Here is a 6,587-nt window from a genome sequence, read left to right as displayed (position 1 = left end):
AAGGAATAGAATCCCAGCTTGTGATGGGTGAAATTCTCAAGTACTCTTAGCTTCCTTTTCCAATGACACGCACATCTGAACGTTAGGTTTGATGTGCTCAACAACTGTGACAGCAGCTGCGCAACCATGGACCACATGCAAACCTATCGCAAAAGGCATGACTGATGTAAAAGGATACTACATTTGCAACAAAGGGGTCGTTACTGAAACAACAAACTCACTAATCTTTTCACTCTAGTTCTGGCTCCTGTCCTGTTGCTTCCAGCTCCTTCTAATGGCTTCAAATTAATCATCCGATTTATACACGCAATCTTACATAATGTGAGAAGATCTGTCAGTATCCCTTATACTTTTGTCCCAATCTCAATCAGGAGTATCTCTTTTCTAATGAATGCATATTGCATCATTTTAACCCATACTTTACAAACTTCTCCTCCAACCTCCTGTTCACTTTAAAGAGCTTTTTTAGTTTAGTTTAGTTTAGTTTAGTTTAGAGATACAGTGCAGAAACAAGCCCTTCGGCCCACCGGGTCCGCGCCGACCAGCGATCCCCGCACATTAACAATATCCTACACCCACTAAGGACAAATTTTTACATTTACCAAGCCAATTAACCTACAAATCTGTACGTCTTATGAGTGTGGGAGGAAACTGATGATCACGGAAAAAACCCACGCAGGTCACGTGGAGAACGTACAAAGTCCATACAGACAGCACCCGTAGTCGGGATCGAACCAGGGTCTCTGGCGTGGCATTTGTTATAAGGCGGCAACTCTACCACCGTACCACAGTGACCGCCCTTGTCTGAGTATTTAGAAACAAAGAACTGCGAATGCGGGTTTACACCAAAGATTGGCACAAACCGGTGGAGTTGCTAACCGGGTCAGGCAGCATCTCTGGAGAAAAAGGGTGAGTGATGTTTCAGGTCGGGACTCTGCATCAGACGAAGGATCCGACCCCAAAACGTCAACAGTCCTTTATCTCCAGAGATGCTGCCTGACCCGCTGACCTACTCCAGCACTTTGCAACTATCTTTTGTCTGAATATTTGGTGCACTACCTGACGAATTCTCGAGCTCAGTCATTCATAGTCATAGAGTGATACAGCATGGAAAATGTCCCGTCGGCCCAACTTGCCCACACCGACACTATTGACACTAATCCCACCCGCTTGCGTTTGGCCCATATTCCTTTAAACTTAACCTATTCATGTACCTATCTAAATGTTTCTTAAACGTTGGCATAATCCCAGCCTCAACTACCTCCTCCAGCATCTCGTTCCATACACCCACCACCCTTTGTGTGAAAGAGTCACCCCTTCAGATTCCTATTAAATGTTTCCCCCTCACCTTAAACCTATGTCCTCTGTCCTTGATGTTGAAGTTTCCTTTGCAGCCATGGTGTCCCTTACCTGAGTGCAATTCCATACACCAATGACAACTCACCAGTCCTTTGGCACTGCACTTTGATCGGGACATGAAAACCCCTTCAAGAAAAATGATCCCTTGCAGAACATGCCACAAAATATCATGAACAGAAACTAAGGCTCGACAAGCAAACATCACAATTCTTGACGAGGTAACCAAAAATGGCCATTGTCTCTATGGGCCACAGCAAGGTCTTTGATAAGGTTTCGGTTAGTAGAATACTCTGGAAGGTAAGCATATGGGATCCATGGAAAAGCTAGCAATCCAGAGACATAAGAGACACAAAAAGCTGGAGTAACGCAGCGGGTCAGGCAGCATCTCTGGAGAAAAGGAATAGGTGATGTTTTGGGTCGAGACCCTTCTTCAGACAGAGAGTCAGGGGAGAGGGAAATGAGAGATAAAGATGGTGATATAGATATGGAACAAATTAATGAAAAAAAAATGCAAAACAGTAACAAAGATAAAGGAAACATGCCATTGTGAACTGTGGACTAGGTGAAATAGAGTTACAGTCAATGAAACTCAGCCACCAGTTAGTATACAAGTGGTTTCATTAGGGACAAGGAACCGCAGACACTGGTTTGCCAAGGAAAGACACAAAATGGTGGAGCAACTCAGCAGGTTGGGCTGCATCCCTGGAGAGGAACATGGATAGTTGATGGGTCACCACACCATGAGGTGAGTTTGGTACATGTGCAATGTTCCAAGAACCCCTCTTGCCTGTATGATCTCCCATACTTGTCCAGCCCCTTTAGCTTTATTCCTCCCACCCCTACAATCAGTCTGAACAAGGGTCCTGCCTCAAAAGGTCACCTCTCCATGTTCTTCATGGATGCTGCTTAACTGGGTGTGTTGCTCTAGCATGTTGAGTCTTTCCTTTGTAAAGCAGTTCCTTATTTCTAAATGATAGTTGGAGGGGGGATAGGAGGGTGGGGGTTAGATTGGCATGTAGGTGGACAAAACAAGGGATGGAAAGGAGATAAATGGGTGACAAAAGTGGACAAACTAGAGACAAAGGATGTGTAGGAAGGAACTGCAGATGCTGGTTTATACCAAAGATAGACACAAAATGCTGGATCAACTCAGCGGGTCAGGCAGATCTCTGGAGAAAAAGGGTGAATGACATTTTAGATCGGAACCCTTCTTCAGACTGAAAGTAGAAGGGGGAAACCCATCTCCCTCTACTTCGCTCTCCCATCCCCCCCCCCCCCCCTCCCATTGATCCCCATCTCCTTTCAGTCTGAAGAAGAGTTCCAACCCAAAACATCAGCCACACTTTTTCTCCAGAAATGCTGCATGACGCGTTATGTTAACACAACGGCCCACTTTGTGCTTATCTTCAGGACACAAAGGATGCCAGATCAGGAGGGGAAGAGAGGTAAAAGACGAGTGAAATGCAAAGCCTAATTAATTTAGGTTCCCTCCTAATAGGAACATATTGTTGTACGTGTGTCATTAATCTAGCTGAACAAAATCCATGTCCTGCAGAAGTATGGTGCAATTATTTTGCCTCTTTTGATCTCATTTGAACTTTTTGCAGTGGAAAATATTAACTTTTTATTCTATTACTTCAGGATGAGTCATGTTAAGTAAGCCAAGGAGACTTATTATAACTAGTTTAAATGCAATTGCTGCAGCCAAAATAGAAAATTTCCATGGGTTTAGGATGAATAGAACTTAACAATGAAGAGTTATCCTTTATTCCATGCTTTGTATTTTAAAGGTGGAATGGCCAACACGCCAGCAGCCTTCCAAACCATCTGTATCCAATGCATTTACTTTGGCATTTGTTACTTAGGTCTTTTTGATCTACTTGGAAATCAATAGAGGAAATAGAATTTTCAGCATTCTTAACATTAAATAATACATATACCCAGCAATGTATTTGCATTGGAAAGATAGTTGGCTTTTCAACGATGCAAATCAAAGTTTGACCTTTAAATATTTAAGAACTTTCTCATAGAAAATGGTTATTTGTAATAGGTTATCATCGAATGAGGGATTACGTGAAGAACCCGCTCAGTGCGCAGGCGCGGCATACTTCCAAGCAGCGGTGTGGAATCACAGATAGACACAGTTATTTGAAGTAAACATAGTAAAGATAAGGAGACATCAATTTATTAGTTTGATCCATATAATGAGGGTGGGAGCGGAGGGCACGTAATCCCTCATCGTAACTCCTCATAAAATACAGATCAAACTTCAAACTGGTAAGTTCTCGTTTAATCTTACTATTTTACTTCGGAGTCACGTGAGTGACTACGTGAAGACTTCAAAGCTCTGTGATTTCAAACCGTGTAACAGTTCATACTTCACTCGCTGCCGAAGTCATTCGAGGGAGGAAGTATGTTATCGTAATCAACCATGAATCTGTTTGTAAAAACAATAATGGTGTTATTAACAACAACAAGACCAATTGCTCCCCCGGGCTTAAATTATATATTTTTTGCAGATTCTTTTTCTGCAAACGATACAGGTTCTGTCAGTGGTTTGTTATAAAAGTTTGGAACGTATACTCCCTAGACCACCCTACAGTAGCCAGGATGTGGTCCATAGGCTCGTCCATCCTCTTAGTTACTGACGTGGAAGCTGTTCTGGTGGAATAAGATTTTATACACGTTAGTATTTACTCCAGCAACTCCCAGTACCTGCTTGAGCCACTAGAGATAGTTTAGCTCGTCACCCGACCATGAGGTTTCCTGTGGCTGACCCATAAGGCTTTTTCCTCTCCCTCGGTATTCCTTATTGTGTCGATCTCTAAGTGGGTCATGACACATAAAACGTGGTTCAGGTGGGTATGCCCGGAATTTCATGACTGGACCTGATGTTCCTGGTCTGTTCTGTTTGGCCAACCCTTGAATGGGCATGTGACACTATCTGGTGTTATAACCATGTTGTCCCATCGCAGTAGATGGGAGAGCTGGCTCTTTGTGTTGATGTAAGGCCACCAGCATGTCCATCTTCAGGGTAGGCTGTTCCAGGGTGAGTGACCTGGCTGGTGATCATCCCCTAAGGTATGTCAGGATTTCACTGACATCCCAATTTGGGTGTACCTATTTCTGGGGAATGGATTGATATACCTCTCCTGTATCTGATCACCAGTGAGCGGTACCCAAGTTGAGTAGGCTAACAGAACATGTCCTTCATTGTGGTGAAGACCTGCCAGGAGCTCCAGTACAGTTTTTTGTTATAGTTGAATGTGTAATTCCTGTTTTGGAAACAGTGTACCATTTCTTGATGCTCCTCAGGTATGTTCCCTAGGATATGCGACGGAATGCTGTCATCAGGTTGATAGTGCTCCTGATCCAAGCACAGCAATGGTCTTCCCAATTCTGCAATTCTTTTAATGACCATGTCGAGGATCACTGGGAACCATGCTTGTGGACTTGGTCCACTGTAATTTGCGTAGTACCCGACTGATGAAGCCGTAGTACCTATTGAAGAGGTAGAAGGAAAGGAAAACATAGAGATTAGGTTCCCCCCACCCCTCAATACGCGGGAATGTCTCCATTGCCGCTGCCTTGAGATTGGTTTCATGTGACGTAAGTTAGTACGTGGTGATTTAATTGGATATAAGGAATCGATATCTGGTGTCCATATTGCTTAGTGATTTCAGCAAATATTTTTGGTTTAAATGTATGTTTACAGTATTTAGCTCACCTGATAGGTGAGTTACTGATGGTCAAACATGTTTGACGACATACGGTTTCCAATTGTTAATAAATTGTCCCCTAATATCGATGTTCTCCGCCCAAGTGGTTTGGTATATGCCACCACTGATGTTGTTATCTTATAAACGAACATGCAAATTTGGTGGATTACTGAGCAAATGCTTCACTAGAATTAAGTAAGTTAATATATAACATGTTTAAGTCAATTCATATTGGCATTAAGTATTACAAGCTCAGTAACACATCAGGACACATAAGATGTTACTCAAAACAGGTGGAAGTGTACAACCATAATCCTTCCTGCCAATAAATTCCATGATAACACTACAGATTAATCCATTTGCCCCCATATTACAGGTATGGAGATAGTTTTGAACACTAGTATCTCAGCTCATAGGAAAGGTACAAAGTTCAGTAGCTGGTAATGCTGCTATATCCCAATTACTTTGCCACGTAGTTGATTGGTGGTTAATGCACCATGACTGATAGTCTTAATGAATACCAGATAACAACGTTGTGGATGGTCAACGTAAATATCTGGATATATATTTTGTGCACCGTTCCCAGAGGCACTGCAATACTGGGTCGATGCGTGGAGTGGACGGAGCAAGCCCCTATTCCATCTCCCTGTTCCAAAATTCAATTTAATATATGGTCCCTAGATAAGGGACGTATCAGATTATTAAACTGATAAGAACAGATACTACACTTGATCTTAGCCAAAAGGCCAAGAAGCGATGCAGCTAAAGCTGTATCCAAGGATAGTTTGTCGTTAATATATAGACATGCCATGACGGAATGTTTCTAAGTGTCAGGGCTAGTTGATTCTGGATAACTTTGACTTAAATGCCGCAACGCTCATCATGGTTACTCCATCCAGGTAATTGCGGTATATCCGAAACTTATATGAGAAGGTACTGAATAGTGTGCATCTTCAAGGTCGATGTCTACCATAAAGTATCCTTGGATCCATGGTAGTAGTTACAAATCCCATGAATGGGTATACCTGGTGAAATACTCAAGTGGTTTATCAACGATGGTGCGACATTCACCATCGTGGGAGGGTAGACCACTTGGGGTGCTTGCTGAATTGGTGGCAAGATATTAATTCTATTCCCCTTGTATTTATTTTTTGGTATATAACTACCAAGAGTGATAGCTTCCTAACCAGGCGTGATTCATCCACCCCTTGTTAGTACAACCCTTAACCTTTATGTGATGGTAGGAACCATACTTATCTGTCTTCATTGTTGTTTTCTTCAGTTTCTGGTTCCTTGTTCTTGTAGGGACGATGTTTGTTGGGGGGTGGCACATTTTCCCCTGGGGCCTGCTCTGGGCCGTGGCCTAAAATGCTACGGGTTTGGCATGCAGGCCCCGAGCTTTCACCAGTACCATGAGGTAGACGCCCCTGGTGGACACGTAGAGGTACTGCTGTCTGGTTTAGTGTGGTGCTCATTCCAGACTCTGCCCTCTTGTGCCGAATAGTTTGA

The 6,587-nt window shown here is 43.0% G+C and overlaps 1 non-coding gene across 1 annotated transcript; it reads right to left on the bottom strand.

Moving 5' to 3' along the window:
* Nucleotides 1-5,644: 5,644 nt before the first annotated feature.
* LOC116973838 lies at nt 5,645-5,836 on the bottom strand. Its single transcript, XR_004412146.1, has one exon. It is a non-coding gene; the product is annotated as a U2 spliceosomal RNA (small nuclear RNA).
* Nucleotides 5,837-6,587: the final 751 nt, after the last annotated feature.

Source organism: Amblyraja radiata, chromosome 5 (assembly GCF_010909765.2).
Source record: "Amblyraja radiata isolate CabotCenter1 chromosome 5, sAmbRad1.1.pri, whole genome shotgun sequence".
Lineage (NCBI taxonomy): Eukaryota > Metazoa > Chordata > Chondrichthyes > Rajiformes > Rajidae > Amblyraja > Amblyraja radiata.
The sequence above is the reverse complement of the archived record's forward strand: the minus strand, read 5'-3'. Positions and strand labels throughout refer to the sequence as shown.